The 26,343-nt window shown below is 37.8% G+C and overlaps 1 long non-coding RNA gene across 2 annotated transcripts in view; it reads right to left on the bottom strand.

Annotated features, from left to right (window-relative positions):
• LOC117660775 (uncharacterized) overlaps positions 1-24,009 on the bottom strand; it is an 80,631-nt gene extending 56,622 nt beyond the window's left edge. The window contains exons 1-2 of one of the 2 annotated variants that reach the window (XR_004589792.3): positions 23,755-24,009; positions 743-896 (exon numbers count right to left, since the gene is read on the bottom strand). This is a non-coding gene — a long non-coding RNA (uncharacterized LOC117660775). The remainder of the gene's footprint in view (positions 1-742; positions 897-23,754) is intronic. The other variant, XR_009621834.2, reaches the window with a different exon arrangement.
• Positions 24,010-26,343: the final 2,334 nt, after the last annotated feature.

Below are 26,343 nucleotides of genomic sequence, written 5' to 3'. Positions count from 1 at the left end.
TATAGGAGTATGCAGAAGAGTAGTCCAAAATCAGTCAAAATTCCAAGAGCTGAGTCAGCCAGTCAAAGGTTCAAGGTTTCTTACACAAACAGGATTCACAGGAATGGCAGATAAATCTAGAATTTATTTTTGTTTCCATTTGCTTTAAGCTATCTTGCTTTAAATTTGTAGGAGCTCTTAACGGTGACATAAAACTGATTTTTTATTGTAGACTAACAATTGCTATCTTTGTTTCAAAAGAGTCAGGCATCTAATTTCAGCAGCCAGGATTAAATAGTTATTTTTTAAAAGAGAGAGAGAAAAGGATAGTATATTTGTCATTAACCAACAGCTTTTGGACATAACTCAAATAGCCACCAATGATGATTCTTTCAGAAAACCTTTTAAACACATGCTGTCCCTTGCAGTTCGAGACAAAATATTTGTAGTATCTTAACTCATGCATCACTTTTAGTGATATTCATTGCTAGTGTTAATCGGATTTATTTTGCTAGTTTACTTATTTATTTGTTTAACATTTGTACACCACTTTTCATTTGGGTAAATCCTAAAGCAAATTACCATGCTGAAAAGAAATGAACAAATTGGATTGTGGATATTATCCTGAGTTCTAAAAAAGTAAAATGGCACTACTATAAAAATGCATAGATCACTCACAAGATAGTAACAATGTACATCAGGATTTGTTAAATGGAGTTTCTATTTTCATTGGTCTAAACTGGAAAAGCCAAAATGAACATACCTGGTTTTCACCAGCTGAAATTTTACAGGCAAACTATGAAGTTGGTGATACATTTCACTTTCATTGAAACCAATGTATAGGTAGGTATTCAAACCATGTGCCTTTCAAATCCGATTCTCTTGTTTTTCTTTCTGAGAACTCTGTATTTGTTGTTCTGGACAAGAAAGTTATGAGAATTATCCTTGTGATTATGGAATGCACATGATGATTTTTAGACAGATTGGTGTTTTATAAGATAAAAGGACATTTTACAATACAAAAATTTAGTAGTTAAGGTTCCATGCCAGAAACCAGGAGACTGTATGTGTTCTGTCCCCAACCCCATGCACACACACCAACAGACGTTCAGGAGTTAAAGACCAAACCAGCCGGCAAAATCCTTTTCCTTATGATAACGTAACTTGGCAACAACCTAGTGGCTGCCTGCCAAGAGTTTATTATTTACAAAGAGGAGAGATAACTTCTCTCCTCTTCTGATACATCAAAGGAAAGCAGCTCAATAATTACAATCAAGTCCAGAGATAATCCAGTCTTAAAGCAAAAGTCCAGCAATGCAGAATGGTGTGGAAGCTTTCAGCTTTGTTCATCACAAGGTTTGACTGGCCACCACGCTCCCTTTTATATCCTGTGGGGTGTGGTCCAGTGACTCAGCCTAATCTCGGGCACGCCCTTTCTTCTGTTGCACGTGCTTATCTCTGCGACGCTGGCGTGGGTCCAGCCAAGACTCATTACCCTCATCACTGTCCATCTGTGGCTGCGTGGACGTGCTTGCCCTTCAGCGGACACTGAAGGCATTGCCAGAGAGGAGGGTCCTGGAGAGGGAGGCCTTGCCAACTTCTCCCCTTCACTCTCGGAGTCCTCTCCTGACGATGACACAGGCTCAGGCAACGGAGCCACAACAGTATGCTTCAGTTACACTTTAGGCATGAAAGCCAGCTGGGTGACTTTGAGCCAGTCACTCTCTCTCAGCCCACAATATCACAGTCAGATGAAAAGCCAGCCAGTCAATTTCTGTCACAACCAATGGATCAGCATTTGGCTGGTCTGAAAAAGCAGGTTCTGTGCCTTTGCAAAAAATGTTAGGAAGCAAAAAAAAAAAAAAAAGATTTAAAGTGAATTCTAATGGTCCTCCCTGGATGTGACAGAGCTGATGGTTAGAAGTTGAGATGGTGATATAAGTAACGAGCTCTGTAGTTTTTCTATAATATAGGTTAAGTTAGCTAGTCAACATATGCTGCAAATCTTTTGCCAGAATTCTTTTGCTTTTCTACATGTCCACCACATGCGGTAGTAGGTCCCCAGTATTTAGTCACAGTTCCAGCATTTAGGTGATAAATTGTGTCACATATTGTAATGAGCTCTGTAGTCTTTTCTATAATATAAGTTAAATTAGCTGGTCAACATATGCTGCAAACCTTTTGCCAGAATTCTTTTGCTTTTCTACATGTCCACCACATGTGGTAGAAGGTCCCCAGTATTTAGTCACAGTTCCAGCATTTAGGTGGATAAATTGTGTCACATATTGATAAAATGTGGTTGGAAGAAATGACCAGACAGAAATTGGAACTCAAACCAGAATTATTCCTATTAGGAATTATAAAAGAAGATCTAAGTAAAGGGTTAACATATTTAATATTGCATATTACAACAGTGGTGAGAATGGTTTATGCCCAACAGTGGAAGAGTGAAAACATACCTAAAGAATGGAAATAATAAAGAAAATTCTTGACTGTGCAGAATGTAATAGACTGACGCTAGAACTGAAAAATAAAGGAGAGACAGACTACTATGAGATTTGGAATAGATTTTGTCAATGGCTAGACTTAAGGAATAGAAGTTGGAAGAGATAAGAACAAGGATGCATAGATTGAAACAAGAGGCAATGTATGTAAAATAGTATGTAAGGGTAAGCATGTATAAGAGGTTAAGTATGTGTATATAATTAGTAAGTAGTAATGTATATTGAATACATAAGAGACTTGTGTTATACTTTGTATTGCAGAGATATCGCCAAGATGGTTCCACCATGTACAATTTTTTTTAACAATAAAGATTTTTTAAAAAGACATATGCTGCAAAATACGGTAATGTGACTGCTAATCACATTGATAACAATGACGTAGAACAAACAACTAAGTATTTTTTCTCAGTACCAAGATGTCAAGACTCTGAAGCACTTTTTTTTTTTTAATAAAAGGCACTGCCAGGCAGTTATTAAAATCATCCCCTCTTCTTCTTCCTCCTCCTCATCTTCCCCCTCCATGGTGTTTTACATGAGTTACAAATAGGGAGATTGCTCAGGTTGAAACTGAACAGTGCATAGCACACTGATTCTCCAAAATAAATCTTCATGAAGACCTACAGTATGACTAGATTAAAGCACCTTTAAAAATTATCCACTATTGATAAATGAATTTCTGTTTTGAATTTCCTTTCTTCCTTTTTCACTATCTGGAGTCTGGCCAAATCTAATGTACACTCCTACTGAAAAGCAGTATTGTATAACACATTATTAGTGACTGGAGAGAACAAGTATAAAAGTGATGTCAAGGAAGGTACTTAAAATGTGTCCATTTTAGACTCTGGCATACCAAGAGCTAATACCACAAACAGACCATCTGTACATTATTAGATGGTAATTTTAAGCCATGGCATGAACCGCAGGGTTTTCTGGGAAGATTCTACATGTCTGGATGGGTCAGATAGAGACATACTTTACAATATATAACACAAAGCCACCTTTTATTCATTACTGTGAATGAAGCTAGGTGCTCGTCAATTTGCACTCATCATCTGTTCTCTTGTCCTCTTTAAATCAATTCAGTATGGTTTTCAACACTAGCTACACCTCTTACCCTTAAGGTGGGAAATAAAATGTGTGAAGTAAAACTGGCCCAAGCATTAGTGAAGGTTACTTATCTGCAGAAATAAAGTTTTGATATAAAAAAGAAGTTCTGCTATGCTGAAACATCCTTTTTTTCCTTAGGCCCCTGATGAGGTTTCCACATGGTTCCCCGTTCCTAATTTAAAAACCAAGTTTGGCCTGGGTGACAAGACTGCTGACATTTGAGGAGTTGAATGACGCCAATTTGTTTGAACTTAGGAAAGCAGTATGACCGAAACATCATATTATAATACTGCTAAATAGTAAAAAAAAAAAAAAAAGAATTACATTTGGCAGTTGGGGGCTAGAATTTCATTCTTGAATGATAAAAAAAAAATAGTTAACGGAAGTTCAGAGAGCATGGCTTTCGGAATTCTTTCCGACTTCAGTAACACGATGGCCATAGGAGACATCTGTTTTTGCTTCTGTGAAATGAAGTAATATGTTATGTCTCTTGGCATGTCTTTGCACTCTCCCTTCATGTTGCATCCATGTTTGGGTGTATGCATGCAATGAGACACACAGGGCAAGTGGCATACATTCCAGTCTGGTCATGTGAACAAGAGGGAGAAGGAAGGGGCTTAAGATGGAGAAATCAACAAGGCTTCAAGCTGTTCCAAATTGTCTCCTCTTATGGGAGACATTGTTTTCTGGATTTTTTTTTCTTCCTCCAAGCCTTCAGGCTGATCTGATCCATTTTGAACTTAATCTGTCTTATTCCAACAACTCCCACATAATTTGCATTTGTTCTGTTCAACTTTTAAAGAGTTGATCATGCTGAAAAAATAGATTCCTGAGATCCTTTGCACTGGAATGTTAGGATTGGAAAGAATAAAAAGTCAAATGCGTCTAACTTGATGCCATTTTGTAAACTGCATGGAGTTGGCAGCTATTTCCTTTCTTAGCTTCTTAGTCCTTAAATAAACAAACGATTAAAGGCAAGAAAAAGCCACTGTGTGTGATCACTTCACACTTATTTTCACCTCACTCTACTGTAAAGTTCTAACTTGTTCAGATCAGATTTTTTTTTACTTGATTAGATCAGCAGTTAGATGTAAACACAAACACAGTGAAAGTAATCACTGTCCCCAATAATGCATCATTTTCTTGCTGCTGCTTCCCTTATTCACTTCTCATAACTAAATCCATCTTTTTTTTTCTTTTCTGAAAAAAAAAAGATGAAATCAAACACAATTACCACAGTTTCAGCTAAATTATTAAATTGAGAGGGGGAGTTGTTGCAAAATTTCTAAACCAAGAAAAGTCAGAACGTAAATATATTTATTTGAGAAGAAAATTAAATACATATAAATACAATATTTTCTTCCTTAAGTCTTATCACCAGCACACTACGATAAGTGTGACAATGCACAAGTCAGCATTGCCAACCAGTAGAAGAATGATTTCATGGTGTGCCTTTTAAAACTAAAACTTCTACAATGGTTGCAAAGGGCAAACATTATTGTAATTCTTAGACAATTTGTGAGACTATAAAAACGTATTTGTTTCAAGTCAAGTGAAATAAAAAGAATATCTGAACTGAAACCAAAGCTTTTCCTTGGAATCATTTGCCTTTGTGACAAAAGATACTATGCATTCTGACAAAGTAATTGAGGAATAAAGAGTCCTAAAAACAAACAAACAAACAAAAGTATCTCACTGTGAATTATTTTACTTGCAGATTATGAGAACAGATACTCTAGCTGGGCTGCAAATATATGAATGTCCATTAATAGCAGCAAAGAGATGAGGTTTTCTTATCTCTATCTGCCCCTTAATATAGGGGGTGAAGGGAGGCAAATGACAAGATATATGTCATAATATGGTCATGCAAATGATGCATGTCAGAGATATGCACTTGATGTTGTGCTTTTTATGTTGGCATGGTGGTTGAGGATATCACTGGTGGATCCTAGTTATGAAATCACATCAGAATGTGATCTCTGACTGATAAAAGATTCTTCTAAGCTACTATTTTTAAAGTTTTTGCACACTAACTGGAATACCTTTAGACTGTCCCTCCCTACCAAAGCTTTTGCAATAAAAAAATAACATACTTGAGTAGTATTAAATCATAGAATTAGGAATAACCATAGGGGTCATCTAGTCAAACCCCCTATATAAACATGATCCAGGACAGGGGGGTTAATTCTGGCTACAGTTGACCAAGCCTTAAGAACAAATGCATACAAACCCAGAATTGAGAAGTCAACTACAGACAACAAATGCTGCCTCTGCAAAGGCGCACAGAGCCTTGGTGGCGCAGCAGACTAAAGTACTGTTAAGTAGCACCAGCTGCCTGAAATTACTGCAAGTTCAAATCTCACCAGGCTCAAGGTTGACTCAGCCTTCCATCCTTCCAAGGTAGGTAAAATGAGGACCCAGATTGTGGGGGCAATAAGCTGACTTTGTATAAAAAAGAACACTGCTTGGGGGGGCCAAAAGCCCTACTAAGTAGGTATATACAAAAGTATGAAGGCTATTGCTTAACGCATTGTAAGCCACCCTGAGTCTCTGGAGAAGGGCGGCATATAAATCGAACAAGAAAGAAAGAAAGAAAGAAAGAAAGAAAGAAAGAAAGAAAGAAAGAAAGAAAGAAAGAAAGAAAGAAAGAAGAAACAGTAGAATACCTAGTTAGGTGCTGCAAGTTTGCACAGACTGATTTCATTCAAAAGCATGACAAAACAGCCACAATGATGCATTGGAATATTTCAGGAAATTACCATTTGCCTCCAGGCAAGAACTGGTGGGACCACAAAATTGACAAAATCATAGAAAATGAAGAAATAAAAGTGTTCTGGGACCTTAGAATTAAAACAGACAAACCCCAGCCACATAACACTCCAGACTTAACAACTGTTGATAAGAAAGACAAAAAATGTCTGGCTAATGGATGTTCCATTGCCTGGAGACAACAGAATAAAAAAGAGCCAGAAAAAAAATAATAAAATAGAACAATTGTGGCAGGAAAAAACCCAAAAAGCAATAGTAATAGATGTTTTAAATGTAATCCCAAAACATCTGGAGCATCACTTAGATACCATCAAGATTGACAAAATCACCATCAGTCAGTTGCAAAAGCTGGTTCCCTTGGAACAGCTTACATTCTACAATGATACCTTTAATATTATCACTCCATGTTCTTGGGAAGTACCTGGTAGGTCAGGGATGTCACAGCCCGCAGGATGGATGCGTCATGTGCTGGCCCCGCCCTCGCCCAGTTTAAAGAAGGGGGGAAAAGTCCCAATGCCTCACATGACACCGTCGTGACAACACGAGTTTGACACCCCTGTGGTAAGCGGATAAAATTCCCACATTCAGTCTACACATATGGCTGATTGTGTGACCAACTACAGGTAATTGTCGACTTACAACCACAATTGAACCCAAAATTAGTGTTTCTAAGTGAAACATTTGTTAAGTGAGTTTTGCCCCATTTTATGGCCTTTCTTGCCCCAGTTGTTAAGTGAATCATTGCAGTTGTTAAGTTGGTAACATGGTTGTTAACTGAATCTGATTTCCCCATTGACTTTGCTTGTCAGAAGGTCACAAAGGTGATCACATGACCCTGGGAAAATGCAACCGTCATAAATATGAACCAGTTGCCAAGAGTCTGAATTTTGATTATATGACCATGGAAATGCTGCAATGGTCGTAGGTGTGAAAAACAGTGCTGTTGTAACTGCAAATGGTTAAATGAACTGTTGTAAGTCAACAGTTCATTTGACGACAACAACAACAATAATAGCATTCTCTTCATATATTTGAAGACTGAAATCTTTTTTTTTTTTTGTAAGTTAAGCATATCCAGATTGCCAATTGTATGTAGACCTCTCACTATCTTGGTAGCCCTCTTCTGAACTTGGCCCAGTTTCTCCTTATCCTTGTGGAACTGTGGCACACAACTTGAAATAGGAGTTGACCTGCAGGGTGGAACAATTGGTGCCTGTGATGCTGACCTTATGCTTCTGTTAATGTACTTCAATATAGCATTTGCCTTTTTTAACGCTTGCATCACATTCCTGGTTCATGTTTAACATGGATATTTTGATTCCTTGCCCTTGTTATTTCTGCAAAAAGTGTTAAATCATGGAAGGAGTTTTTTCTGTGATGCTAAATTCAGCCAATGCCTTTAAGGGGAAGGGGAGAATCAACAATCGTGTCAATGATAAGATAGAATCTTTATCAATACAGTTACAAAGGTAGAACTGTTGGAAATATTTCAGTGTTCATACTGAGGAGTTTAAAAAACATCAGAAGAGCAAAACACATTAAGCATGCAGTCACTCAGAGGCTTTCGAAATTAGTTGAAGTATCTTGATAAATTATAAATTACAGAGTTCAAAACATGAGAAATAGTTCACATGTTCACGTTGCTTGCTTGCCAAACTATAGCATGAAAAATACCTTTTTTAAGGTAAATGTTTCAGGTCATTAGTCAATAATGTGCACAGCTGCCTTTAGGGGTTTGAAGAGAAAATTAAATCAGCTGAGTTATTTCATTTACAAAGGCACCTGCTGTGCAAAAATAATTTTCATCAAAAATTTAATATTCCAAAAGGCTTGCCTTGCAGTCTCATTGTCTTGTTACACCAAGATGATTTCAAAGTTCTATTATCTGTTATCATCTATGATGTGTACCATTACTGTGCTAAGAAACAATAAAGGAGACTTGAGAAGAATTCAGAAGTATATGTCTATAGGACCCTACATTGTATTCAAATGCTGAAGTTAAATGCACAAGTTACTCAACATATATTAATTGTTGGGTGCGCTGTATTTGCTGCATATTCATTGATTGATTATTGCAATACCTTGAATATCTCGGTTTTGAAGAATGTTCTTAGTGATGCAAGAATACACATCCTAGAGAGAAATACAGTTTGCTATCTTCAGATTCTGATCAAAACATATCTTCCCTTCAAAACGTCTTAGAAATGATGCAACATTTCAGTTTCCAATCTGAAAACTATATTTTGACCATTGTAGGGTTAGCTTCCTGCAGGGTAGTAGTAGGTTCATGAATAATATTTTTCATCTCTACAGTTGAGAAGGTAATGATGACCATAATGGTCAGTTCCAAAACTGGTAAAGATTCAAGGGATCTTGAATCTGCAAACAAGCAATGGCAAGCTTCTTCATTATCGTGAAATAACCCTCTCTTCACTAGGTCATAAGAAGGTATTAGGGAAAAAAATACCCAAACCCTCTTCAATAATTTACATGGGGATAAACAGGTCATAAATGAGAAGTGGTTCATTTTCTAGAATTCTTTCTTTAGAATAAATCTTTCTAAAGAGAATTCTGAGATTCTGTGCTTAGGAAAGAATCACTTTTGGTTTTAGGCAGTTGCCCAAAAAATTGGTCAGGCTCAACTGCATACAATAATCTAATATGGAGCCATGATTTAAAACTTCATTTCAAAAAAGATTGATATGATTTTAGGATTTATATTATTTATTTCTTCTTTTATTTATTTATTCAGTTTATACAGCTATATTTGTGACTCTGTTCCACTTTTTTTTAAAAAAAAAATGATTTATATGCCGCCCTTCTCTGGAGACTCAGGGCGGTTTACAGTGTGTTAAGCAATAGCTTTCATACTTTTGTATATTTATACAAAGTCAGCTTATTGCCCCCACAAACTGGGTCCTCAATTTATCTACCTTAGAAAGGATGGAAGGCTGAGTCAACCTTGAGCCTGGTGAGATTCCATCTTACTTTAATTGCAGACAGCTGGTGTTAAATTACAGTGCTTCTGTCTGTTGAGCTATCCAGGCTCCTTAAAATTAAAACAAACAATACAGAATAAAACAACTTATACAAACAATACAAAACATAAAAACAATTAAAACCATAAAATGCGATCATCAGGAAAGCACAGTAAATCACAAACAGTACAACCCTTTTTTAGATCCTACACCACTCTTTGATTCTCAGGACCTTCCAGAAGGCTATTAAGGTACGGGCCAGCCTGACCTTGGGAGCAGGAGGGTTATGATGTTCTACAGCAGGGGTCTCCAAACTTGGCCTCTTTAAGACTTATGGTCTTCAACTCCCAGAATTCTTCAGCCAGTCTACAAGTCTTAAAGTGGCCAAGTCTGAAGACCCTGTTCTATAGGATGGGTGCAGTAGTAGAAAAGGCCTCTTTTCTTGGATCCTGTCAAATAGCATTTTCTAGTGGGGAGCACCACAACAAACCTTTTCTGGTGAACGGGATGGGTAGATACCACTGGGGAGAAGTGGTCCTCAAATGATCCAAATGCCACATAAAGCTTTTTAGCTTATCACCAGCACTGTTGTGGCTCCGTCCTCCGAGCCTATCTTATCAGAGGAAGAAGGTTTTGAACATGAAGGAGAGGAGACGGCCAGGCCTTCCTCTCCAGGACCCTCCTCTCTGGCAATGCCTCAGGTGTCTCCCAAAGGAGAAGAGATTGGCCAGGAGCCAGGTGTTTCCGAGCCGTCGGATAGTGACAAAGAAACATTGTGGTTGGACACACGCCAGCGTCGGAGAGACAAGCATGCGCAGCAGAAAAGGAGGCGTGCCAGAGATTAAGCTGGGTCACTGGACCACACCCCACAGGCTATAAAAGGGAGTGTGGTGGCCATTCGGACTCTGTGACAGACAAAGCTAATCTCTGGCAAGGCACTTTGCACCTTCGGACACAACATCTAATTGCTGCGGATTTAATTACAAACTGGACTATTCAAACTGTGTGTATTTTTGTCTGTGTTATCGGAGTAAAAGTTCTTGGCAGGCAGCCACGGAGTTGCTGCCAAGTTCCTTATCACTGATGTTGAGTGTTTGAAGAGTTTATTTAACCCTTGGCTGGCTGGTTGGGTGTGTGCGTGGTACAGGGACAGAACAAGCACCTTGAATTGGAGCTAGAAGCAAACTGATAACCAATGCATTTTGCAGAACAGAGATGAAATATGCTCAGTTCTAGATGTGTGCATAACTGCCCACACTGCTGCATTTTGCATCCACTCGGCCTTCCAAATTCCTATATATAGTAATCCAAATAAGAGATGACCAGGGCGTGACTGACTGAACATACAGCCTCCTGATCAAGAATGGGCCCATCTGGTGCAAAATTTGAAGCTGTTTAAAGGCCTTCCTAGCCACGACTACTACCTGATCTTCAAACATGAGTTCAGGAGGACTCCCAGATTGTTCACTAGGTTTGCCTAGGAAATTACAATGCAATAGAATAAAAAATGGTAAATTCCCAGATCCAGGTGGCCCCAGGACCCAAAGCAACTCAGTCTTGCCAGGATTGAGCTGAAGTCTATTGTTCCCCATCCAAAGGCCTACAATGTCCAGATATCAAGATAAGAACATTGACAACATTGCTTACTTCAAAATACTGATGATACTTCACCCAATGGCTATGGATTACTCACCCAACTGCTTCATGTAGTTAGTAAATTCAAAGTAAAGTATTTAACTGAAGAATCAGAATGCTAAATTAGCATTCTTCTACTCTCTGTTCCTCTGTTCCTGCTGTAAAAACTTTCCTATTAAGATCGTGCATTTTATTGCATCAGCATACTTTATCTAAATATTTATTACATTCACATAACCAGAACCCAAATGAAACATTTATATTTATCTATATATCTGGTATATGTCTTACAAATTCCTCACCTGTGCATTTGCTGAACACAGACATTATATGTGTAGTATTAAAAATGCAGTTGCAAAGGTCAGAGAAAAAGAAATCCTGAGAATTAAGCCAAAAATGTTTCAGTGTGAACTCTGTATCTTACTACAAAATCTTTGGACTTACACTTCTACTCTCTGACATGATCAAACCTTAATAGCTACACATTGGTTTAGAGAGACATGTTTAAGGTCACCAGAAATAAAAGTGAGGGAATCCCTCTGGCACCAAATATATATACCATATATATATATATACCTATATATATCTATATCTGTGTGTGTGTGTGTGTGTATGTATATATATGTGTGTGTGTGTATGTGTATATATATGTGTGTGTGTGTATGTGTGTATATATGTGTATGTATATATATGTATGTGTGTGTATGTATACACACATATACATGCATACATACATACATACATACATACATACATACATACATACATATATTCATAGACATATTTTAAGTTGGTGGGTGTGTCTATATATATTCATTTCACCTTCACTCAGATCTATTTATAAAACTATATTCCTCATCAAGATTCACATAGCATTAGAGGAATATGTAACTCAATAAAAGTCAGAGTCATTTAGCAAATGTCATAGAGTTATGGAAAGTAAACTGCCATTGCAAATGAGAGGGACAGAGGGAGAGGGAGGGAGGGAGAAAGAGGGGCGGGGAGAGAGAGAGCGCAACAGAGGCAGGTATTTCTCTGTGTTGCAATAATCTCCACGCAAGATGTGAGGAAATGTTTAAGAGAGGGGACTATTATTGCTGTTGCCCTTTTCATTTTAAATAGTTTGTGAATAGATTACATCCCAATGGCTCATTAGGCACAGGCTATAAGGCTATTTTAATGACAAACAAATCCCTCTCAATTTTCTACCTAATGCATTATAAAATGTAAACAAATACTTATTGCAATATATGCAGTAGTTGATAATATTCGTACTAACTTTTTTTTTCATAGAAAGCTTCTCTTTAGAAGGCACCAAGCAACTCACAGAACAATTTCAGATCAAGTCCCTCCCTCCACTATCAGTGTTAAAGTTGAATGTTCCCCTTCTAAAATTCTGCTCATCATAGAAGGTGATGATATTGGCTGATCTTGAATGTTGCCAAAAAGAATTTGACTTTGCAAGTAGCTGAACAAAAACCACAAGGACATTCTAAACAGTAGGTTAGATAGGAAATAAAAAACAAAAACAACAAGATCCTGAAAGAAGGTGATGGAAACATATTTCTACATTTCTGCCAAGAAAAATATATAGTAAGAACATACTGATGTGGACACTGGAGTTGAGCTTAACATACCGTATTACAAAAAATAAATAAATAAATAAATAGTATTCTTATCCCTTTTAAAATAGTATTCTTATCCCTAAAACAAAACAAACAAAAAACAAAATAAGTCCTATATATTCCAAAATACTTTATCCCATCATTTCACAAAGAAGACAGGTGTGCAATTAACTGCCAATTTCTCACATTAATAATATCTCTAAGCCTCTTAGAATCCCTCCTGATTGAGATAAATCACATAAATCATACAAACAAATAAATATTCACCTGGGAGTGCTTAAATACTTTAGATGGCTGGCCCAATTTCTTGTCATGTTATTATATATTATTTTGGACAGATATCAACAGCATAAAACTACAATTCTGCAAGCAGGTTGCTTTCATCCACCCATTTCTGGGCGATTGAATGCAATGCAATACTACAAGGCCCATGGTACATTGCAGCAGGCATGAGGAAGGACATATAAAAGAAGTGAAGAGGGAAACCAAATTAACCCAAAAAAGTGTTATGTCTACAACCGTTATTTAATAAAGAATTTTAAGTTACAAGTTACTGTGTTAAATTAAGCTACTGTTACTGTGGAATTTTCCTTAAAAGTTGTCAATTACTGGAAGGAGGCCAGAATAGGAAATAGGCATGCAGGATTGCCAAGAGTGTTGTTCATTGTAATAAATAGTCTATCAAAATCTTGAAAGTTCTGCCCCATTTTAAACAAAATCAAGGTAAGATTATTTTGAGCATATTCTTATGCTGCCCACCATCTGAAGACTAATTTCTCTAAGTCCTCTTGAAAAAGCACCTTTGGGACAACCATGACCTGGATGATTAAGAATCTCCATAGACGTATCCTTTGGTGCCTATCATATACATTGCCCAATCTAACTTTTTAATTTTTTTTTCATATTCTTCATGCATATATGTATGTGTATTTCAAAGAGCTATGTAAAAGTCCTTGGTCTTAGAAGTCTCCATAGCCTATATATCTTTTAAAGCAAAGCACTATTTTCAAATATTTTCCTAGCAAGTTTTTTTTCCCCAAAAAACATTCTTAATAAATAAAAAAATGATAAATAGTAAGATTCTGGGGCTTTGTTCGAAACTGCTTAGGAAAAAGAAAAGGACAAAGGCAATAGTGGAGGGGGGGGCAGAAGGGTGACAAATAGCCATGTCACACTTTGTTTTCCCTAACTGTGCATTATGTGTCTTTCATGTCTCCCATGGCAGCCATTCTTGAATAGGCAGCCCTATGGCAACCATTTTCTGGCAGTGCCTACACCGTAAAATTCCAAATATGACACTGTCTCAAAAGCATGTGGGGGACAGGAGCTAATATTGTAGAGAGAAGCGTATGAAAGCAGAAGATCTAAATCCAATTGCAAAAGACAGTATCATTCAAAAAAGCAAAGGAAATAAAGTCACCTTGGTGTGTATTGTATTTGCAGCTGTGCCTTTTTGCTGTAACAGATTTTTTTAAGTGACTTCAAACAATGTCAGAATGGCAATGAAGAATTGGAAAGCAATAAGATTCTAATCAGTGCTTCAAATGCCCATGGAAAGAGTCCATTGGCTTGGAGATTTCTGTACAAGTTAACGGTTTTACATTAAAGTCACCAGAGAGCAATTGAGAAGAACTATGGGGAACCTTCATATATTTTACTGTTCAATTGTCTAAGGACAAAAATCTAATTATAGTGCTAAATTCCTTCCCCAATGGGCTGTGAATGATTCTTCAAACTTATTGTAAAATAATGAAGAGTCTTCCAGCCTCTTGGAAGATTAACAGTTTGATTGTAGCATAAATTTAGACCACAGTAAATCTCTTAATCTTTAAGGTATCTTAACACTCAGAGATTTCTGCTGCAAAAGTCGAAGAGAGCCATTGCTGTAAAATTTGATAGGGATATTAGGCCATATTTAACATTGTTAAAGGCTACTGCTCAGTCAGTGGAAATCCTCTTTGATCTTTTCCCCATTCCAACTCATTGTGTTCCAAATCTATTCTGGAGAACCCCCAGTTTTCTTCAGTAGATTTGGAGTTGATGCAGAGAGCAAAGTTGAATCTTTCAATAGAAGCCCAAGTAAACAAAGGATAGGCTGGTGGATAAGCAGCTGGATACAATTTCATTATTGGAAGGACCCTATCATCGGTGTCACCACTAAAAAAAATTCTTGATCAACAGGATTGTCAAAAGCTATTAATTCTAAAGCTTCAAATGTCACCTCCAGATTGGGTGCCTGCTTCCAAATATCAGTTGTGGGGGAAGGATGTGTTTCCATCTCCTAATTGTGAAAAGCCCAAAGCCGTGTAGCTGGCCACTCTTCCTCATAAATGCTGGGTTAAGATGGGACTTGGTCTGATCAAGCAGAGCTATTTTTATGTTGAGAGATACAACTTTTCGAATTTCTTATTAGATTATTGCAAGTGGAGATTTAAGAATGTGCTCACTAAAAGCACCTCTAGAATGTGTATATTATTAACTTCTAATAGCCTGGTTTCATGTGTCTTTGGAAAGCTAGTTCATATTCAGAAATAAAACTCATCTGAATATTTTCTGCATCAACTAAAGGAGGAAAATAACTTACCTAAACAAATATGTTGTTTTTTTATGCTTCGTTCTTTATTTATTTATTTATTTATTTATTTATTTATTTATTTATTATTAATTTTATTTCTATACCGCCCTTCTCCCGAAGGACTCAGGGAGGTATACAGCCTAATTAAAAACACAAAGACAAACAAAATTTTAAAATTATTAAAATTATTAAATAATAGGCCCAATTTATAAAACCCCAAATTTAAAATCCCATTTAAAACCAATTAAAATCTTTACATTGATAGCCCAGCCTGGCGGAACAACATGGTTTTGAGGGCACAGCGAAATACACGGAGATCAGAGATTTTACGAATTTCTGGGGGCAGTTCATTCCAAAGGGCAGGGGCTCCCACAGAGAAGGCCCTCAGAGAAGGCTTCTCATGAGAAGGCCCTCATGAGCCAGAGAAGGCTCCCATGAGTTTCTATGAAACTCATGGGAGGATTTTCAAGGCCTTTTCAAAAGAGAGTACTGAATTTTAATAAAATGAATTTTAATAAAATGAATAAATAATAAAATAAGCATAGAACACTCTCGCTCTCTTCCACTCTCCTCCCCCCTCATTTATTTTTTTAAGAAGATTTTGTTACTACCAATATTGGAAATAAAATATCATTTTTTTGATATCAATGGACAAACTGATGCTTACTAAGTTCTCCTTTGAAACGTGCAGTTCCCTAAAAGTTGTGCTGAAGTTCTTTAATTTAAAAATGCATACAAAATTTGTATGTAATAAGGGAATATTAGAACCTTAACATTGCAAATTAAATTTAAATTAAAATACTTCAAAATACATCCTATAAGATAAATTGCTTATAAATGTCATATTATGCAAAATTCATATTAAAGTTTATATTAAAAGAAACACACTTAACATTTGAATTTTTAAATCATCTTTAAAGAAAGCACCTTAGGAAAAAATAGAATTAGAAGCAATAGAAATTGATGAATAAAATGATCTACTGTTGAATTTCCATTATTGCTTAAAGCAATAATCTCTATTTTAAGAGAGATGGTGAGCGAAATATTTTATCTTATATGCTTCAAAATGACAAGGAATTTATCTTCTTTCCAAAGTGTGGCAAATCTAAAGGAGGAGGAGAAGAAGAAGCAGAAGGGGGGAAGGGGAAAGTGAAGGAGGAGGAGGAGAGGGAGGAGAGGGAGGAGACAACAAAATCACCATCAGTCAATTGTAAGTAGCAGATTTATTTGGATAGGCTTACATCCTGAAATAATACTTTAGTAGCATTATTAAAGAGCAACTGCTACAACAAGTCCTTCGAAAGGACTTGAGAATTGGACAAGATGTCAAATCCAGTCTAAACAGCTGGCCAATTGTCAGGAATCAGGACCATCCATTAGTTTACAGCAGAGCAGATTTATGCAAGTCCCAAATTTTCTATAGCCTGAGTGGCTCCTCTGGAGTTTTGTTTTTTTTTTTCTTTTTCTTTTGCTGGTACTTTTATTCTTGACTTTCTTAAAGGGGAAGGGTTGTTTTAAGCTTTTTATACTGCTTTAGTGGTTCCTGGCACTGTCCTTTTGGGATGTGCTTCCAACATGGCTGAATCCCCTCCCAGCAACTCCTTGCCTCCTCCATCCCCAGTTAAGAGTGGGAGGGGATGATCACGGGCCTCTTTCTTCCCTGGATCCATACTCTTCTCTAAATGGAGTGATTTGGCTAATCTTTGGCTTCTTTGTTTGTTTGTTACCAAAAAAAAAAAAAGAGAGAGAGAGCTTCAGGAGGTCTTCCCACCCCCCACCCCAACTGATGGAAAAGTGATGAGGTAATATTTTTGGACCACTGTTGACTGCCTGATCGAGTTAAGCAATTCTGCCTATAAAAAAAAAAAAAACTTTTTCAAGCTGCGTCCTTCCCTCCAACATAATCTTTGCTTAAACCTGAATGATATCCTGAGAATATCTTGTGAGGTGAATGAGACCAGCCAGTATCTTTAAGTGGTGCAAATGGATCTAAGGATTGCTTCTCCTGGGTGGGAAAGGGTGCTTTGTCAGTTCACTGACCACAGGAATTTCTTGTCTATGGGGATTCTTCAGTGATCCAGGTCATGGTTGTCCCAAAGGTGCTTTTTTCAAGAGGCAACTGGACTTTCTTGGTTTTGAAAGCACCTTTTGGACAGGAGTCTCTTCCATTGTTTGGCCAAGGCACATGATTGCTCACTGATAGTAAGATTTTAAAAAATAGGAGGTAGGGGTGTGGATCCTCCCTCCAATTTGTTTTAGTTTTCTCTCATGATAATACGGCTTAGTAACATGGCATCAGGCTTGAAGTTTATTTAGATATCTGTGGCATATACTAATTTTATTGTGATTCTGACAAGCTTGGGAGGGCAGAGACTTGAACCTGGGTCCCCTATATACTTTGTTAATTTGTCTCTTTAGCTCTGCTTTTTGTAGCCTTAGTATGCCCACCCACTTTCTGGAGAGCTTAAATGACCTCTCTGCTAAAGAGTTTCACTTTATGAACAAGAGTTGGCTGCTGATAGTTATCATTGCAATAAAATTCACTATTTTAATTCATCACGGTGCTCTGGCACCCTGACTGATTTATAACTCCAGGTTGCAGGTATTGCTGATGAAAAGGAAGGTATTTGGACAGAATGGTTTAGGTTTCCATGATGGCTGTGACTGTTGCTGATCTTCAATGTGTATTCCCCCATTTCTAATCTAATTATTGGTATTTAGAGCAGCTTCTTGCAAGCAAAGAAGCTTTTGTATTTTTGTACAGGTAATCCTTGACTTACAACAGTTCATTTAGTGACCATTCAAAGTTACAATGGCACTGAAAAAGTGACTTATGACCATTTTTCACACTTACAACCATGGCAGCATCCCCATGGTCATATGATCAAAATTCAGATGGTTGACAAATGTCTCACTTTTATGACGGTTGTAGTCTCCCAGGGTCATGTGATCCCCTTTTGCAACTTTCTGACAAGCAAAGTCAATGGCAAGGCCAGATTCAGTTAACAGCTGTGTTACTAACTTAACAGCTGCAGTGATTCACTTAACAAATGTGGCAAGGAAAGTGGTGAAATGGGGCAAAAGTCACTTAATAAATTTGTCAGCAACATAAATTTTGAGCTCAATTGTGGTCGTAAGTCGAGGAAAGGACGGGCAAGGCGAGTTGAGGCTGGGCTTGACAAGGAGTGGCTGGGATAGAAGGGGAGGGGAGGGGAGAGGTGGGCCCAGGCATTGAGTTGGCCATGCCCACCCAGTCACATGCCCACCCAGGCACACCTACCTAACCGGTCATTAGGGAGAGAACCAGTTGTTAAATTATTTGAATCCCACCACTGGGAGATATATGCTCATGGCTGCCAGAATAAACTTTTGTCAATTGCTAAACACAGACAACATTAGAGTGCATTGAACTGAACATGATTTTGGAAGATCCATAAAAGAAACACTGGTACAGAAAACAGATCTGAACTCTATCTAGATGCAAATCTCTCTCTCCCTCCCTTTCTCTCTCTCTCTCTCTCTCTTCCTCCCTCCCTCCCCCTCTCCCTCCCTCTCTCTCTCTCTCTTCCTCCCTCCCCCTCTCCCTCTCTCTCTCTCCCTCCCTCCCTCCCTCTCTCTCTCTCTTCCTCCCTCCCTCCCTCTCCCCCCCCCTCTCTCTCTGTGTGTGTATTTGCTTTCTTGCTATCTGAACTACACCACTGTGTTCATTCATTTTATTGCCAACCTATATTTTACCACCAGTTTTTCCAGAGATCAAGTTGAGCTGCTTAGGGGCTTAATTTTTATCCTTTACACATAAATTTCTTAACAATCCCTTGTCCCCTGTACACAACCAATGGTTTTTATGAGCAAAGCTGATTAATCTGCATCTATTGTAAATCTTATCTTGTTTTGTTTTGTAATTGAGATTCTGAGTTTCTAACATTTTGCACAGCCTGAAAATTAAGGCACTGTGCTTGTCTCGCTGTGAGAAGGGTAATATGAGAAGACCTGAACAGCATGGTGGGTAGAGGGGGAGGATATAAAATGAAAAACTGATGAAACCACCTCCACTAAATTCCATCCAAACTTTATAGGCTACCCATGATTTTAGTTTTTATTGTGCTGCTTTTTCAAATATTTCATTGTCCTGCTGAGATCTTAACATTAAAAAAAAAAAAAAGGTAAAGGAATATTGTACATTCCCTACAGAAGATATTTTCATCTATTTGCCTTGTGTTAGACTCTTCAAATTAATAGCGCTTTTAGAAAAGGGTGATTTTCCTTGTGTCTCTTTAAAGAGTAGATGGTATAACAATGGACTTTGTTAAAGAATTTAATTTGATCTCTATTATGCTCACATCTGTCTAACTATCAACAAAGCTCCAACAAAGCTCCAGTGATGTTCTTCTAAAGACAAACAACCCTAAAAGTGTTGGATACATCTTCCCCATCCACCAAATTGTTCCTTCATGGAGTAGAACAAAAGAGATGTCATATTTGGTGTCCTGCTTCCCAATGTCTTCTGCTACTGTTATGTTTACAAAGGGGTTAAAGCTGAAGGAAAGAAAGGGTAATCCATACTAATTACCCTCAGTATTATTTCTAGTGACTTTGGAAAGTGCAGCACATTTAAATATTTTAAAAAATGATATTATGAATTCTTTCCTTCTGTTTATGTCTCTTTCTTCTTTGTTTCCCTGTATTTTGTCACAGGTTTGCCTGTTAAATCTCTTAAATTTTACTAATATTTATTAAATAAAATTCAGAGTGTGATTTTACCAGCTGAGTTGAGTGCAGGGGTGGGCTCTTTGGGATTCAGCAGGGTTTGGGCGATCCTCTAGCCAAGGATTGCCAGGGTTCGGCAAACCCCCAAATGCCACCCCTGGCTGGCCACGCCCACCCCACCCCGCCCCTCCCAGGAGTCTTCACACAGCCCATTCATCATTCCAGGTAAGTGCAGGGGCCTCGTGGAGAGTCTGGGAGGGCAAAAAAAGGGCCTACTGGAGGTTCTGGAAGTCTGGAAATGGGCCTGTTTCCAACCTCCGGAGGGCCTCCCGATGCCGGGTGAAGCTGCTTTCACCCTCCGGAGGCTCGAGGAAAGCCTCTGGAGCCTGGGGAGGGCGAACCCGCCAAATCCACCATGGTGCAGGTGGCCAAGTAGGCCACGCCCACCACGGCCATGCCCACCCAGCAACAGGGCAGCGAACCCGTTGCTAAAGGAAGCCTACCCCTGGTTGAGTGGCATGTGTGCTTGCTCTGTTTTGGACATCGCAATTGACTGGAAGTGGGAGGAGACAAAGAAAATTGGAAATTACCCAGAGGAATTTTCCAACACAAAGTGCTTCCCTGAAATATCCTACCATCTAATGAATGGGATGAGTATAATCATAGCACTGAATTTAAAAAAAAATGCTGATAGGTTTTGCTTAATTTAGTTCATATTATATTTCATAAACTTTCCTTCTTATATGAAATAAAGAACCAATTGTTAATAATCCTTGCACTGTAAATTACATTTTACAATGTAAACCCGATACACTGTATTTGATTCCTGTCTTAAAATTATGGTAGATAAAGAAATAGGACTCTGATCTCAGTATTTTTTTTAAAAAAAATCCAAGTATTAAAACACTAAGTTCCTCTTTTAGAAGCAGTTTTCATCTTAAACCATAAGAGGCATCTAGCAAATGCTAGCAAAGTATCCAGCAAATGCTTCTGGATTATAGTTTGCATTCACTAAAACATTTTAGTTGACAACAAACAATAGCGCTCCATGACATAGGACCCAGGTACCTTCGAGACCGACTTCTGCCACCAATAGCCTCCCACCGACCAGTCCGCTCCCACAGAGAGGGTCTCCTCAGGGTGCCATCGGCCAAGTTATGTCGGCTGGCGACACCCAGGGGGAGGGCCTTCTCTGTGGGAGCCCCAGCCCTGTGGAATGAACTGCCCCCGGAAATACGTAAGATCTCCGACCTCCAGGTGTTTCGCTGCGCTCTGAAGACCCTGTTGTTCCGCCAGGCCGGGCTATGAACATAACGTTTTAAATTGGGGTATTTTTAAATTCCTGGGATTTTAATTGGAGCCTAATTATTTAATGATTTTAAATTTTAACTGTTGTTTTTGTTTTTGTGTTTTTAAATAGGCTGTACACCGCCCTGAGTCCTTCGGGAGAAGAGCGGTATAGAAATAGAAATAATAATAAATAAATAAATAAATAAATGGTAATGTTTGAATTTGTCCCTTGGTCACAAATTTCTAGGTGCTATCAGTTGATAAATCAGAAATGGAGATTATTTATATTTTTTTCAAACCCTGGAAACTCCTAAAAGGATACAGCCATGAAAGTGGCTTATCTACCATACAGATACTGCCAAGAGTATTTCATTCAGTGGAGGCAAAGCAGTGGCAAAGTCCATTAAGAAGGGACAATTTTTATTTTTATATGTAAGAGTTGCACAGTACAGATATTCACCTGTATTGCCCTCAATGGTCTCAGTAAGTCCTATTTGCTCCTGAACAATTTTAATGGCAGTTATGGTGAATTCTCCTCCCTCCCAGTGTTCTCTTCCAAGTGGGACAAACAACCACAGCTGGTCTTAACATATATGGTGGCTCAAGCTTGGGAATCTATAAGCAAGTGCCTGGAAGGAAGGCTTTAACTACCCTTTGTCTCCTGATTGAAAGGCTGCTGATATAGAATTTATCTGCACTTGTTATTTAAGCTATTTCTGAACACAGGTGTAGCAGTCTTCCAAAAAAAGCACCAGACCTACTTCCTGAAATGCTCTGACTGCCAAGTCAGAGGAGTGGAGGAACATTGGATGAAGGCAGAGGGAACTGTTGACCCCGATTCTGGGGAGAGCCTAGAAGGCATGTATGTACAGATGGCACCCTTATTTCTGGGCACTTGCAGAACTGTGGAAAGTCCTCAGGGGAGCACCCAATGTCCTGAAATGCTAGGGAACACCTAGTGTCCCTAAAAGAACCTACATATGTCCTAAGAACATCTTAATATCTTAACTACTGTGTGCCAGACTTTCTGGGTAATTCTTGTATCTCTTACGTGCCAGCCTTGCTGGGTGGAGTGTAAGAAAAGTATAAATATAAGAATCTCTGGATGTTCGGGCATCCTCTCTGTTAGAGGGGCCATCTTTGTTCAGCTGAATAAAGGTGTAATCTAAAAGGCAATCTCTGGTTCTTTTGTATTTTTATTAACAACTTCAGCATAACAGAATTTACCTGATAGATTGGGACACTTCCATCTCAGTTCATCTTCTCCATTGCTCCACTAAATGGTCATTTGGACTGTTCAACCTGGATGCATTATTCTTCCAAAAGAGTGCTAGATTTGGGTTCAGAAATAGCCCAAGTAACATTTATTGGCAAGAGGTATCCACCCTGCAAAGGATCTGTGCCTTGGACCTGTGACTTGGGCTCAATAGGGACATAAACAAAATTATTGTCAATTTAATCTGAGCCCAGAGTAAACAGTAGTCAAGGAAATAGAAGTGCAGGCAAGCCCCAATGGCCACTAGCACCCAAAAATAGATTACAGTGTAGGCAAAATGGGGTGGGCAAAAATAATATTGCCCTGTCTCCTAAAATATAATACTAGTAGACATTTCTGGTTGGATGAAAGTAGCAGATAATGTGGTACCTTCATTTGGTTAGCACAAGCAACACAAGTGACAGAACCCAGCCCTCCAGTTTAAATTGATCTTCTGGGCTAGCACTTTTTTTGGGAGCATTTATACTTATCTACAATTGGCCAAGCCTGAACTATTATATGTTAAAGACAGCAACTAGCAGTTGTTTATCTTACTCACAAGGGAACACTAAGGGGCAAGAGAATTTAAGCACAAGTCTAACTAAGTCTAACTAAAAGCATGTACAGTATACCAAACAGATCTATTGCTCTTTCAGAAAACCACTAAACCTATATGTATTAGGAGTGAGCCTAAATGGTATTTTCTGAAGCACCAGTCCAGCATTATGTGGGAGATATTTCTGCAGATACCAGGTGTATAATCTCACTGCATAACCAGAACAACCTAGAACAGTCAATGGGAGTTGAGCAGATCCAGCCCCTGTCATCATCATCAACATCATCAATGAAGAGTCATAGATTGTTGATATGGAAGACCTGAATTGGAAGAAGACCAGTTTATGCCCAGAACAGCTAAAGGCAAATTTAGACTGCTCCATTTGAGATTGGGCTTGAATTAAAGGACATGAGTCCAAAGTATCTTCAGTTAGGGTGTAAGATTGAGCCCTGTCTTAGAATTAATATTTTAAAATGTTATGTATGCTACTATTCAAAGCAAAAGATTTTGCTTAGAAACAAGTTTGAAGTCACAGTCTAAAAATTTCATCCAAAGACAACTGCTGAAATACAATCATGCAAATAGCAAGAATAAAAAAGAAGTCTTAATAAAACAGAAGGAACAAAATTAATTAATAGGTTGCATCGCAGCATAATAGAGTTATTAAAATATTAAGATATTCAACAGCCTGGGAGAATAAAACTGTCTTTGCCTGGCACTAAAACTGCAATAAAATATATTTATTAATGGCCTGCTCAAGGGCAAAAAACATACCTTAGTGTAGAAAGAACCCAGAGTGGGGCTTCAGATGCTAGTTTCTGGAATGAATAAGACTTCAGGTAAGATCTGTTCTTTCAGATAAAGTCGACTCAACCTGAAAGTTTGATTTGGTAGGTTAAACATGAGAAATGAACTGAGACTCTGAAAATGAGAGCATACCTAAAAAACCCACTTCCAGTCTCTATTTTTTCCTGAGATAGATGATGGATAGATGGATAGAAAGACAGACAGACGAGAGAGAGAGAGAGAGAGAGAGAGAGAGAGAGAGAGAGGGAGGGAGGGAGAGGGGGAGGGAGAGATGGAAGGGAGGGAGGGGAGAGGAGAGGAGAGATAGATATCTAGGTCTAGACTGTAGATGCATTTCAGTGTAAGAACTCTCTTGTCTCTTCCCTTTCACTTTCATCAAGAAAACAAACTTGCTTTGGAGCAGGTTTTGGAGCTGAGCAGGAAGATAAATATTGTTTCCTTTGTTGCCTGTGTTGTTTGGAACCTCCTCCACAAATTTCCTAGCCAAATTCATATGTAAATCTTCCCTGTTTGAGCCTTATTTGTTTGTGCAAACTAAAAGCTCTCTGTACCTGAAGATTAGCCTGGACAATTAAGATTAGATGGACAATTCGAAAATGAAAAAGGGAGGAGAGAATGCCCCTCAACTCCCTTCACCAAGCTTCTCTTCACTCATTTGTCTACATAAAGCAAATTGGAGGTGATAAGTTCTTCTGTTAATTTGGGAGTGGGAGGGAGAGTGAAATTCCAGATTGCCTAGGTACTCAACATAGCATTTATAAAGAACTGAACAGGAGCAGAGGAGATACATAGATTCTGATGTTCTTCAAACTATTGGCCTTTTAGTTAAGGCATCAGAATAGAAGCATGAGGTTGTGGGTTCAAATTCCGCCTTAGACATGAAAGCCGGCTGGGTAACTTTGGGCCAATCTCTCTCTCTCTCTCTCTCTCTCTCTCTCTCTCTCTCTCTCTCTCTCTCTCCTCCCCCCCCCCTTCTCTCTTACCAACTCACCTCACAGGGTTATTGTGAGTTGTGGGGGAAATAGGAGGAGAAAAGTGTATTGGATATGTTCACCACCTTGAATTATTTGTAAAAAATAATTAAACTGGGATATAAATAAAATAAATATTTCAATTAAATCAGATGATTTTTCTCTTCTAATCATTTTTTTTTCTCAATACTTTAGCTGTACCAAGCAACTGCCTAAGTAATCCTTCAAAATGTATTGTCAACTGCACTGAGTATCATTTCCCCTTCTCTTTAAGCATTTTCACATTATTTTTATTGTTATGTCTTTTTCATTTTTGTTGCATATACTTTCAAATCAATATCAATATAGAACTTTTGACATTTTAAAGGCAATTTGAATAAGTGAATGCTTCCTTGAGTAGAAAAGGTGCGTGATTTTGCTGAATCTCGTTCTTTCTGTAAGCCTGATATGTAAATATTTTATATATATATATATATATATATATATATATATATATATATATATATATATATATATATATATATATATATATATATATATATATTTTTTTTCTTGGCATGACTTACAGAGAACAGGGAGCATTTTGGCACAGGCATCAAAGAAAAAAATGGATCTCATATCTAGATTTTATTAAAAGATATAATCATAAACAAAGTATTTGAACTATAATAGCATATTCAAAAAGACATTGAGTATTGTAAAAACAAAGAATAAGCAACAAATGTGCACAATTAAAATCTAATTCTATATGCAATTTTATATAGAAAAACAACCCTGGCACAATATTCTATCACTCCGAGTACAACAGGAAACAATTACTTTCTGATGTAAAATTGTGCTCACATTGCCAAAAGCAACATTCAATAATCAACACCAGCCTATGAAGTAAAATTTCAAGATTGCATTAGGTTCATAAACCCCAAATGCCTGAAACCAAAACACTTTTTACGGGCACTCCAACAATTAAGTGTAGTTATTCACATGCCTGCCACTAATAGAAATAAATTTTCTTCAATAAGCAGATTGAGCAGTCCAAACCTCCCCGCCAGTAACAAATTAGCAGGGTAGAAGAGAGAAAAAAGCACATAACTTATCTTTCTCTATTTGAAATCTTTTCCATTGCAGGTAATTAATTATTATTGGGAAGTTGAGACAGAAATCCAGAGTTTACTCGGTAGAATTAAGTATGTAAAAAAGAAAAAGTCTTCTTTAAATTAAACTCATCACCACATTCCTATTAGCTAATTTCAGGACACAATTTCCAAATCTCCTGAGTTGTGTGTTCTGTGAATATGCTCCAGACTGCAATAATAACTTCTGACCTTTGGGGGAAATGTGCAGTTCCTAGAGATTAGTAAATCAATGGATGGTGGATATTAGAAGGAGGTTTCTGGAAATAATATAATCCTGTCCAAATCGTAATTTCTTGAATATAACCATGTTTGGTTCCTAGATATAAAATTTGACATATCCATTCTGCATGGCAGAGTGAAAAAGGCATTCAAAATTAGTCAATAGAAAATTGATCCTAGAAATGGTAGCATCCCAGCAAAACATACAAGGAGACTGTCCAGTCTGTTAAATT

This window comes from Pantherophis guttatus, chromosome 1 (assembly GCF_059756535.1).
Source record: "Pantherophis guttatus breed Tessera chromosome 1, ASM5975653v1, whole genome shotgun sequence".
Classification (NCBI taxonomy): Eukaryota; Metazoa; Chordata; class Lepidosauria; order Squamata; family Colubridae; genus Pantherophis; species Pantherophis guttatus.
This window is presented reverse-complemented; position numbering and strand designations above follow the sequence as displayed.